Raw genomic sequence first — 13465 nt, forward strand, 5'->3', positions numbered from 1 at the left:
ATGTTGCTGAAAATACCAAATATTCTACATTTGAACGTGACAGTCACTTAACATTTGATTAATTCAATTTCATAATCCCCATGACATGTGACGTATGTACTTTTAGTTGGATTTCACCTCAATGATGCTTATAACTATTAAATTTGCGTAGAAAAGTATTTTGTCCGGATATGTTTATTAGTACTGTGGAAGTCTCATATATTCCATACAAAATTTTCCACAGCGTATTTCTAACGTGTGACTTAATTAGATCACATGCCACAATACTGGTACTGCACGATGGGGAGTATAATTTTCTATGGAACAAAGTAATGCTCAAAAAACTTACGGGAATGCAGTCGGGTGACGTCTTCGGCAGCCGTCGATCTTCTGACAGGAGAATGCCTCGTCATTTTCGAGGTTCAATCGTAACAAGAGAACGCTGTACAAAGAAATATGAACTCTTGATAGGCAGCTCTACGCCGATCAAGGAACGTAATACGGCATATGCAGGAAGGCAACACACGCGGGCTGTAATACAACCGAAGATGACAAAGGAAAAATCTATTTACAATACCCGTGAATAACACTAGGAACAAGAACATTAGAAATATGAGTACCGGTACACTTACCATTAATAATCCTTATTACGACAAATACGAGTACTTTTCATTAGTGCACCTATTACAGAAGTGTTCGTCGTCAAATCACTCATTGAAGTCTCCACCTGCGCCTACCACGTATGCAACACGGTGAACGCAGCACTGAAGGTCTCCAGTGTGTTGAACTCGCTGGCAGACAAACAGAAAATTTGTAAACTTTATTGATCAAGTGAAATGAAGTAAAACAGGAATAACGCTGTGTACGTATCCTGTGACACACACACACACACACACACACACACACACACATATATATATATATATATATATATATATATATATATATATATATATATGATTGCTTCTTTTAATTTTACTACTGGCAATGTAAACAAAACAGTCTCATTTAGTTATAATTTCTATCTCTTGAAATTAATTCATTTTTAGTTGGTGTGTAATGCACATTACTTTTTTCAGCAAAGGAAGGTGTTCCGCACTCTGTTTTAAAGCAGCGGAAAATTTTCCCAAGCGACATATTTTTAATGACTTCTTTACATTTTTGTTTCCATTACGAGCGAATGGATTTTCATTCTTCTCCTTAACAGAAACAGCAACTGGATTATCTAAGCATATTTCCACAGCTTCCGAGTTATTGTATCCATTTAATTTACCACAAAATTACTCACCATTCTTGAAATTTCCAGAGACGCCTTGCATGCACATTGCTGTGTACTGCTATCGTTATTGCCACAGTCACCAGTCTAAAACTATAACTAGGAACTGAAATATAATATGGCATGCACTTAAATTATCATGCGGTGATGATCTAGAAACCTTGTTATCCTTAAATCTGTCCTGATAAGTGACGTAACAGAAAAATGTGAAAATAGGATTAAGAAATTTCAAATTGCCACGACCACTTTGGTAGGTCATTTGTTCAGGATACTGATTCCAGCAAACTACGTTGCCATCTTCGGATCTTATGCACTACACTTGAAAGAATCTCGTCAATGTCTACAATAATTAGTGTCACATTATAAATAGACATCCCAAGAATATACATGATATAGTACGGCATTTCGGCATGTCAAAAGTAAAACAATCATTGTATAAAATATGATAGATGGTGCACCAAACATACATGTTCAGGTTAGCTTCAAAGCCGTGTACAGACTGACATAGAGTCTGTATGCGGCTTTTAAGCTCGAATGGGCGTGTTTATTTGGGGGACTGTGTATGATATTATACATAACGATTGTTTTACGCCGGCCGCTGTGGCCGAGCGGTTCTAGGCGCTTCAAACCGGAACCGCGCTGCTGCTACGGTCGCAGGTTCGAATCCTGCCTCGGGCATGGATGTGTGTGATGTCCTTAAGTTAGTTAGGTTTAAGTAGTTCTAAGTTTAGGGGACTGATGACCTCAGATGTTAAGTTCCACAGTGCTTAGAGCCATTTGAACCATTTGTTTGTTTTACTTTTGACACGCCGATACACTACGCTATGCATGTTCTTGAAATGTCTGTTTATTATGTGACACAGATTAATGTACAAATGGACGACATTCTTTGAAGCGTAGTGCGTAAGACTATAAGATGGGAACATAGTTTGCCGAAACCGGTAATCCGAATAAATGTTCTACTAAAGCGATCGTGGCATTTTGAAGTTTGTTAACTCTACTTACGTATCAATCTAAATCGCCCCCGTAGTGAATTAATGTCAAGCTTGTACAAAAGAAAAAATAGACATTTTGGATTACGATTCCAAAATAAGAGCAGCTATGGATGATATGTCAGCCGAAATCAACTCTGCATAAATGAAACAGCTCTAAATGTCATGAGACCTATCAGGCTTTCTCGGCGCGACTGACTATTGGTGCACTTCCGGGTGTTCTGCAGAGCTATTTATTCCATTCTGTGCACAATATTTCCACAACCGACCCATCCGCATTCTACATGTGCTGCGAGTTTTGCTGTTATGTGTACTCGCTGCCTGGACTCCAACAAGAATGTGAACTATTGTCGGTCTCGCACCTCTGTTTATAGCCGACTTACATTCCTGAAGCCCACAACGCCCTCAGAGCTCGCACCAATATTACCTAAAAGGCATATTCTCTCAGTAACACAAACTCTGCTTGATGTAATGGTCGACGAGGTTTTAATAAACTGTGTGCTAAACACTACGGTCCGTAGTGCTCGAACACTTTCAGACTAGCAGTGCCTCGCTGAAGAATTAAAATGCCTACAAATAGAGTTGCAAAGACATGAGACTCACATCTAACTGGCAATTCAGTCAAAATCAAGAACGCCCGAGAAAGAGGTTGAGACTTATACCGAGGAAGAGAAGCCAAAAATCACTTTTTCCAGTGTTCTTCGCTTCCTTTAGTTAAGTTAAAAAGGTTTCTTTGTAATGTTAAAGGCGAGACAGGTCTCCGAAAGCCGGATACGTATCACATGCCATGCTAATGTGACATGTCTCACATGGGACAGACTATCGCAACAGTCGAGGTAAAATGCAAGGAACATTGGCACATCCGATTAAAACAATCATGTAAACCAGCTGTCGACGATCACTGCGTCAACTATAATCATGAAATGAAACAAGATGAGGCCAGTATTGTGATGCAGTTGTCAAGTTTCTGAGACAACATACTTAAGGAGCCTATCGAAATAAAGAGATCAGAAAACCAAGTGAAACACGAGTGGAGGTCTCAATTAAAAAATTTATTAAAGTCTCACCGGCCGCCACGTCCGTTAGAGTTGGAAAACGCTGAGAGAATTTGCTTTTCAGGGAATGTCGTTGCGAGCTCTGAAAAACAATAGAACATTAAAGGGCATGCTTGCCACTGGAGAACGAACTCTGTAAACAGGGGCGTGAGACCAACAAGCACAGTCTGGTTGGAGTCCACGCACGAGAACACCTTACAGCAAAACTCGCAGCTCCTGAAGAAGACGAATGGGCCAGTCATCTGCGTATTTTACTTAATACAGAAACAACACGACTGTAAGCACCCCATTGCCTGTAGATGTAGTCAAAAGAACTCTTTGTGACAAATAAATGCCTATTCGAGATGGAATCCCATTGGTAGGTACAGACGCTCTATATATAAAATACTAAAAGTCGTGCAACAATGGCAGTTTCTTAGTTTGATTGCATTAATAGCTATGCAGACACACGATGGCTGATTTACAAGTCGTGAGTGAATGGACTTCATTGGTATGCACGTATTCGGAAAGAAGCGCATGCTACAATCATAAACAATACTTATCACCTGAACGCGGCGACCGGAGACCTTGTGGTTGAGTGAATAAATAGTGGATCGACCATACAGAGAAAGTGTCGGGACACTTCAACAGAAATAAGTGGTTCGTGATGGACCAAAAAGATACCGGAGTAACCACTGAAAACGATAGAATGGGGTAGATGTGTTACTCTCTTCATTAATGTGCTAAGACACAGTCGAATGCCAGACTGGCTATACTTAACATGGGCATTAGGAAATCAAAAGACCGTTTAACTACAAAGAGAACATGCTGCTTTCACTTTCGTGATTCAGCAGGTATAACCCAGCACCATAAAAAATAGCCTACTCTAGGCAGCGTTGTACAACAGCAAGAAATGTCCTTCGCCCATACATAGACTAGACCCAATGCGGACTGTAGTTCACCGTTAGTCGGATTGAGCCACTTTTCACTAAGCTGCTCGGAAGCAGTGCACAGTAATATTTGACTTGTCCGCAACCTTACAGATCTGAGGTCGCGGCACACACTGTGCAAAATGTCCCCGAGGATATCCTCCGAATGTGCATGGAGTTCTTGTCGCGCAAATAGATGAGGCACTGCAGAGTCTGATGTTGCCACTCGTTAAGTCGCTTCATAGCGGTCGTGCTTTGAACGTAAGGTCAGGGCCAACTGCACCACGGCAAAGTCCTTCCATTGTCTCGTTAAAGTACAGCTCATATCCTTCTGAATCCTCGTGTTCGAGTTTGTTGTAGACATAGTAACGTTATGCTATTTTTCTTTACCTCACCTAGGACCGCAGAAAGCTAGCTGCAGCTAAGTGGGATTCATCTCGTACCGCTATACAGGGTAAACAAAAACAGTCTGAATAGCTTGTAAGGGTCTTGCAGGGTATATTGTACTGAAAAATAATGTTTGACGAAACAATTCGATATGTTGTGTCATTTCCGAGCTAATTAGCATTGAAGTTAGTCAATCAGGCCGTTGCACGCGCCAATTCAAGCTACTACCATCAATAGCGTAGATGATAGCGCACTAGGGTGCTCAGGCTTGGACACGAGTTAGATCCTTAATACTGTCGTCACTCTTCCAATTTTTGTATCGCTCTTTTGTTGGATTTTAGGAAACCAAACGAAGATCACGTTTTGTGACACCGTCTCTGGAGCGCTGCTTGAATTCGCGCGCGCAACGGCCTGGCTGCCTAACTTCAATATTAATTAACCGAGAAACGGCGCAACGTATTGTAATTTTTCGTTAACAATTATTTCTCAGCACAATCTACGTTGCAGTACTGTTACAAGCCTTTCAAACTGTTTCTGACCACCTTGTATACCGGTGACCGTAACTGCTACTACTAAATTCTGGCACAGCGATAACTGCAGTCATTGCGTCAGTTCTACTCTGTCCACGATCATCACGACAGGTGTGCCGAACTATTTATCTGACAACAGCGGTTTCCTACAGCCGTAAAATCGATTTTTCTGCAGGGCTTTCTTCATATTTGCCGAGTGACAGTTGGTGGTTAGATGCACTCCCTTACGCACCACTCAGCCCGGGACGATATCTCTACACCCCATATGTCTCCATCTAGCCTTATGCTCAAGTGAGAGAACGTTTCTAAACGTTTGCATAGCGTGTATCAGATGCGAGATGTAGGTAGAAGCCCAGTATTCCCTAGCTGGATGAGGGAAACAGCCCAGCAACCATATCCAGGCTCGCAGGCACACCCGTCCTAGTCGTTAATCCGCGAGAAAATAGCAGAAAATATACTCTGATTAATATAAGTTTTTTTTCGATAATGATGAACCCCATACAACTCACTATAAGCGCTGTACGATTGTCAGTTATTAATATTTTCATAACAAGATTGTCTTACCCACTTGTCAAAGAAAACCTTATCAAATTTGATATGTTTGTGCTATTCGGAAAGACAATAATTAACTAAGAACGATGACAACGATGTATCAAACATATCAAAAAGTAAGCAGTTTGAAACCACGCCAAATAACAACGTGTTTGGTTAAACAGTTAGGCAGGCAGAGGCCGATGAAAAATAAAAATACTATGAGAAACGGTAGCCGATATCGTTGCTGTTTATACGGCTATCAAATGTCGCTTGTCAGAGTCCTGACAGTTTCTTCACGCAGCTTCATACAGGCACGCATTTACAAATAAGCGACGTATGTCGGATCTCATTGTTTCCTGACAGTTGTCAGTTAGTGTAATTATACGTTTCATAATGAAGCTACCATAGACAGTTACAGTGTTTATTACACATTCGGAAAGGGCGACGTTTCAGGGGTACAATTAATTCCATTTTACATGTATTCGCTTGTCCTTCGAACTTCCTTATATAACAACATACCGTCAGATTTGAATGGTTGCTAACTTCGAGACTAGTAACGCGAAAACAGTGGTTGAGTCAACAACGGATAGATCATTTCTGTACGTGTTTGTCGTACGGGACTTTTTTTGTCTGTGGCGTCATCGTACCATTTCAAGCGCATGCGAGTTATTGTTACGAATTAGCTTCGTGTGAATTTATGAACTGGTGTAGCGCGGAAGGCATTGACTTAGAACACTGATGAGGGTGCCACAGTGCAGAGCTTGCGAAGCATTACTGGGACCCAAAGTGAGACAACAAAATTATTCGCCGGGATATAAGTGAAAATACATATCACATCAAAAAATTTCAAAGTAATGAAGGAGGTCTCATTTGACTCGTAAATATGCCCAGAATTATGGGACAACCGAGTCAGAGGAATGCTCGCGTCGAATGGAATCCAAAACGCCAGAACTTCCAGTTGTTGGCCCATTCGGCATACAGCGGTCAGCGACACTCCAGATATGTGATTTAGCTATTTTGTAACCATTATACTATTCTACGTAACCACTACATTAAAGAAATTGTTAATTAAACTGAATATTAATACGGCTAAGTTGTTACTCTTATATCCCGAAGTTTCCACGAAAAAAATCCGGAGCGAACCTGAACTCCACAGACAGAACTTTTTTTTAATTGAATTTTTTTTTATTTTCGTCGATAGAATCAGGCATCACACTGGCGAACATTTGTAAACCTAAGCTATGTCTTCGACTGTTTAAGCTGAAATAAAATGTTAACATTCTTTAGAAGACTGCAGCTATAACACACGAACGGACGAATAGTCTACATTATCTGCAAAACCCAAATAGGACTAATGTCACTGAAAGATTAAAAAACACTTTTTTGTTAACAAGTATGTACGCCAGCTTATCACAGCTCTTGTTCGACTTATATATCGAAGACTCAGTAAAGGAAGTGAAAAAAATATGAAAAAGGAATAAAACTTCAAGGAAGGTAGATAGCAATGTAAGATTCGCAGACCACGTACCGTTTCTCACTGCGTGTTACTAAGTCTTAAAAGATCTGTAGATAGCAATGGACAACACACTTTGCATGGAAAACGTCTTAAGGATAAGGAAGCAAAGACGAAGACATCAAATAGTAGTGGAAAGTGAAATTACGAGTTGCCTAACATTAATCAATTAATCAATCAATCAATTAATCAATCAATTAATCAATTAATCAATTAATCAATTAAAGCGAAAGATACATAAGATGTGCAAAAAGAAATGAGAAATAAATCCCTGAGAGCGTACATCTTGAGCACATCATTGTATGGAGGTTAAAAGTGGAAAATCAGAAAACTGGACAAGCAGAAACTAGAAGCATTTAACGTGTGACGCTGTCAAAGAATTTTTGACGTTAGCTGGGAAGATAAAGTACGGAGATAAGAATTACGAAAAGAAATAGGTATAGAAGGAAGTCTATGAGAGACACTTGGCAGAAGGAGAGGCATCAGCTACGGTATCCAGAAATATTTAAATTAGCGCTGAAAGGAGCTGTATACGAAAATAGGATAGAATGTGCAACAGAGAGTATGCAGGTTGTTGGGTGTGGAACTGAGGTGGATGTGTAAAGATATTTTTTCATCTCAGTATTACTCTCTGCAAAATCTTATGATCTCCGCTGCATCATCTGTTAACGGTGTGTACTTTTAATCACTCGTGTCTTCTTCGGGAAGATTTCCTAAAGCCACCAGCCTCTGCCGACAAGCAGGCGTGGATATCGTGTTGCGGTGAGTCAACAGCACCGACTGGACCACAAGGCCGTTTATCTGGCGGTGCGCCAAGCCGGAGCGGGCAGACGTCTCTGATAGCAGCTCCCCGGGTGCGAACCAAGGACCCGCCACTGGAAGGCCGCCAGCCCCACCCTACAGTTCTCATCAGTTGGGGAGGGGGGGAAGAGAGGGGGGAAGCTACGCAGCAGGTGTCGGGGTGGTGGTGGAGGGGAAACAGGTAGCAATCAGACGCCAGGCGTAAAAATACCTGCGCCACACTTCTTTTCTGGACGTAACGGGCTATTCTAGAGTCAGGAATCTCTTGCAACACAGATGAGCGGCATACTTGGTAAATTGGCATAGAAAACGAGAAATTAATAATGTCACAATTATGAGTTTATTTTTAAAAGTCTCTGGTTGCTTTCACGCTGAATAAGCACCAGGGGAAAACGACGTCAGTTACACAGTAATTTTTATTGATGACTTTAAAATTGCCGATGAATTTACGAATAGACTTCGCTCCGATACATGCTTAAAAAAAAGTGCGAAGATAAAGTGAACCTAGAATTAATTCTCCTACGTATCATTTCTCTTAAGAGTTTTAGCTCAGTATGTAGGACATGCAAGGGCCTGCGTTCGAGCCCTGACCCGGTACAAAGTTTTAATCCACCAGGAAATTTTAAAATGAGCTTCAATTAATATTTACGCCAACAAATAATTTTTATGCATCCGTTGAAGAAATGAGGAAAATATTGTGTAACTTGATACAACGACGGGCATCACCGGCATTGATGTTAAGATTTAACAGTGAAAGCGAAAACCGAATCTGAACTTAGTTAAATAACAAGGACACTTTTTAAGTAATTAGTAAAAGTTGTAATCAGTTACCAATTAGTAATAATTAGCACTGTTGCGTACTACTTCCGGGAAAGAATGGTTGAAACTCAGTGTAGTCATATCATCAAAAGGGATTCCGACGTCTTTAGGCTATTTTGAAGTAAATTAAAATAGTGCATTTTTCTTTTGTTTCTAATGATGGTTAAAATAACTTGAAGCAACGAAAAGTTGTAAATAGCGAGTGGGTAAAGCATTACTCGGCCAGAACCTCGGTTTTTACTAAATACAGTCTTAGTGGATATAGCATGCTGTTGCCTTCCTCCGACATTTGAACTGACTTACCCAGCTGGTTATAGCGAGACATAGAATTTTACGTGGACTCTAACACAAATAATAATTTTCTTTCACATGTACGCATCATTGCCAGGGACGGTGATGAAATCTCAGGGAAAATGATGATTGGCCTTTGAATTTGTGGTCTGAACTTACCCACTGAGACACCGAGCCAAGCAGAGAATTTGTGGGCGGTTACATGAAACATTGTAGAAAATAAAATTGCCTAACTGACGGCGCTTTACAACTCGGATAAAGATACGATGAATGGTTGTCTGCCGTCATATCGAGATTTTATATTCTGTTGACGGAAACCGTGCGCAGTTCTGTTTAATGTCATCTATAACTTTTCTCCAGAGTCAAGTTCGCGAAACTGAACACAATGGTGATTTCTCCTAAAGTGTACAAGACCTTTCACTGAACGCCCGAACGCCGTGCGGAGTGGTCACGCGGTTTGAGGCGCCATATTACGGATTGCGCGGCCCCTGCAGCCGGAGGTTGGAGCCCTACATCGGGCAGGCTGTATGCGTTGTTCTTAGCATAAGTTAATGCAAGTAGTGTGTAAGTGTAGGGACCGATGACCTCAGTAGTTTGATCCCTTAGGAGTTCACATATATTCGAAAATTTGAACGTCCGACGTAGCACTTTACTGATGATTAATCAAATTCTCCGTGGTTCTTCGCCGTAGTATGTCCTTATGACTAACACAGACTATAGCTTGACAACCCGGCATGCAACAGTAGAAGCAACCTCGAAGTTTTTGCAGCTGGTGTAGTCATCTGAAAAACGCTGCCCAGGTATTCTGGAAAACCTTTATAAGATTTCAATATGTTTTAAAGATTGCCAACTTGCTTTAAATGTGCAGAAATGTAAAGCTGTGCACCGCACAAAACGCAGAAACCTAGTGTCTTACGACTATAGTATCAGTGAGTAACCACTGCAAACAGTCAATGGTAACACCTGTGTGCAACTATTTGTGGGTAAGGGAGTTGACAGACTTCGGCTCATTAGCAGGATACTGGGAAAATGCAGTCAGTCTACTAAGGAGATTGCTTACAATTTATTCGTGATACCAGTCATAGAATATTGCTCAATTATGTGAGACTCATACCACACAGGGTTAACAGATGATACTGAACACGTGTAAAGAAGGGCAACACGAATGGTCACGTACTTCACACACGGGAGAGCACCAAATACTGAGCAACCTGTTTTGTAGACGCTTCAAGACAGACGCCAACTCTCTTGGGAAATATGGGAAAATGTATTCATAATCGCGAATATGAATCATCATCGGCTGTATATTGGAATGACCACAGTGAAAATTTGTGCCGGTCTTTGCCTCGAACCCATATTTCTCGCTTTACGCTAGCGGCAGCCTTAACCACTTCAGCTATTCTCGCACGAATCGCAGCCTGACTCAAACTTCCATTCGTTGTCGTTCATGTGCCACAACCTTCTCTCGAACGTTACATGTATGCCCGTCCAGAAAGGACATGCATGCATGTCCGAAGGAACAGACACTGCGGTTACTGTAGCAATCAAGAAATATAGGGACTGTATTCACAGTCGCAAATATAAACCACTATCGGCTGTATAGGAATGACGACAACGAAAATTTGTGCTGGACCGGTACTCGCATCCAGATTTCGCTGTTTATACGAGCGGTCGCCTTAACCGTTTCGGCTATCCTTGCACGAATCATGGCCAGACCCAAAATTCCGTATGTCGTCGTTCATGTGTAACAACCGGCACTCGAACATTACATGTGTTCCCATCCAGGAAGGACATATTTACTGAGAGTCGAGTGCCTGGTATTGGCGAATTAATACGAAATAATAGTGCCTGTGTTATTAAGAAGCATTGTGCGGACATGAGGACATTTCCGAAGGAGCATTGCAGCACACTTCCTAATAATACAGGTGCTACTATTTCGTACTTCGTGTCTCGGGAAAGCCTACAACAAAGTTTCGGGAACCAGTACCGAGTGTGAATCTAAAAATACGCTACAGAACCCTACGCATCACTGCCGTAAGAACCACGAAGACAATACCAGATTAATTACAGAGTGCATAGAGGCATTTGAACAACCATTTTCCCCACGCTCCATAAGCGAATGGCTCGTGGAGAAAGTCTAATATTTGGTAAGTTGGAAAGTGCCCCTGCCATGCATTTCACCGTGATTTGCAGAGAATCTTCGTAGATACAGATTCACAGTTGGACAATACTCAGGAACTCGTATGAAAATGACAAGGTTTGTGTGCACACGTCCTCCCAGAGCCAGGCACTGCTTTTTATCACGACATCGTCCATCGAGCGGTCACTCCAAAATACGACGTTCATCTCGAGTTCTCTGTTGATTATATGATAGCAAGATTTAAATTTGTATACGACGAGATCATAAGATTATCGCTAGACGCGAGGCAATACCTCGGATGAACTATGGTGGTTATTTCAGAATGTCAGCAATCTGCAGCTAATGTGTCCCATGGGAAAGAAATATCATGATAGTCTGACGTGAACTTTAACTCGTGTCTCTCTAAACACGTGTTCATCGGTTTAATTAACGTACCACATCGGTCTATCATGTCCTTTTCTTTAGTTACGATTATTCGCATTACATCATGCGTGCATTCAGTGTCGCTTACATCAGCAGACATTTTGCATTTCGCGCCGTCTGTTCGACATACTTCACCTGGCGACAATTTTAACATACTATTACATTGCCTCCTACACACTGTACGTGTAGTATAATACACTACTGGCCATTAAAATTGCTACACCAAGAAGAAATGCATATGATAAACGGGTATTGATTCGACAAATATATTATACTAGAAGTGACATGTGAGTACATTTTCACGCAATTTGGGTGCATAGATCCTGAGAAATCACCTCTGCCCGTAATAACGGCCTTAATACGCCTGGGCATTGAGTCAAACAGAGATTGGATGGCGTGTATAGGTACAGCTGCCCATACAGATTCAACACGATACCATAGTTCATCAAGAGTAGTGACTGGCGTATTGTGACGAGCCAGTTGCTCGGCCACCGTTGACCAGACGTTTTCAATTGGTGAGAGATCTGGAGAATGTGCTGGCCAGGGCAGTAGTCGAACATTTTCTGTATCCAGAAAGGCCCGTACTGGACCTGCAACATGCGGTCGTGCATTATCCTGCTGAAATGTAGGGTTTCGCAGGGATCCAATAAAGAGTAGAGCCACGGGTCGTAACACGTCTGAAATGTAACGTCCACTGTTCAAGGTGCCGTCAATGCGTACAAGAGGTGACAGAGACGTGTAACCAATGCCAGCCCGAACCATCACGCCGGGTGACACGCCAGTATGGGGATGACGAATACACGCTTCCAATGTGCGTTCACCGCGATGTCGCCAAACACGGATGCGACCATCGTGATGCTGTAAACAGAACCTGGATTCATCCGAAAAAAATGACGTTTTGCCATTCGTTCACCCAGTTTCGTCGTTGAGTACACCATCGCAGGCGATCCTGTCTGTGATGCAGCGTCAAGGGAAACTGCAGCCATGGTCTCCGAGCTGATAGTCCATAATGCTGCTGAGTGTTGTGTGATGTCCTTAGGTTAGTTAGGTTTAAGTAGTTCTAAGTTCTAGGGGACTGATGACCTAAGATGTTAAGTCCCATAGTGCTCAGAGCCATTTGAACTACAATGCTGCAAACGTCGTCGAACTGTTCGAGCAGATTGTTTTTTTTCTGGCAAACGACCCCATCTGTTGACTGAAGGATCGAGACGTGGCTGCACGATCCGTTACAGCCATGCGGATAAAATGCCTGTCATCTCGACTGCTAGCGATACGAGGCCGTTGGGATCCAGCACGGCGTTCCGTATTACCCTCCTGAACTCACCGATTCCATATTCTGTCAACAGTCATTGGATCTCGACCAACGCGAGCAGCAGTGTCGCGATACTATAAAGCGCAATCGCGATAGGCTACAATCCGACCTTTATCAAAGTCGGAAACGTGATGGTACGCATTTCTCCTCCTTACACGAGGCATCACAACAACGTTTCACCAGGCAACACCGGTCAACTGCTGTTTGTGTATGAGAAATCGGTTGGAAACTTTCCTCATGTCAGCACGATGTAGGTGTCGCCACCGTCGCCAACCTTGTGTGAATGCTTTGAAAAGCTAATCATTCGAATATCACTACATCTGTAGCACGTGATCTTCGTGTTGTGGCAATTGTAATGGCCAAAAGTGTACAAATAATAGTGATACCACGACATTTTCCTGGCGAACAACAGTGTTTTTGTCACTTTTTGTTGATCACGCCAAGTCTGAAACTTTACACTAGCTCGCATAAGTGAAGAATGCAGTGCTGCTCCAAGGGCTTCGTG

General features: G+C 42.0%; 1 protein-coding gene across 4 annotated transcripts in view; it reads left to right on the forward strand.

Moving 5' to 3' along the window:
- The window catches only part of LOC126267991 (paramyosin, long form), a 179824-nt gene that overhangs the window by 67619 nt on the left and 98740 nt on the right, over positions 1-13465 (forward strand). The gene's annotated exons all lie outside the window — the stretch shown is intronic.

Source organism: Schistocerca gregaria, chromosome 4, assembly GCF_023897955.1.
Source record: "Schistocerca gregaria isolate iqSchGreg1 chromosome 4, iqSchGreg1.2, whole genome shotgun sequence".
Taxonomy (NCBI): Eukaryota; Metazoa; Arthropoda; class Insecta; order Orthoptera; family Acrididae; genus Schistocerca; species Schistocerca gregaria.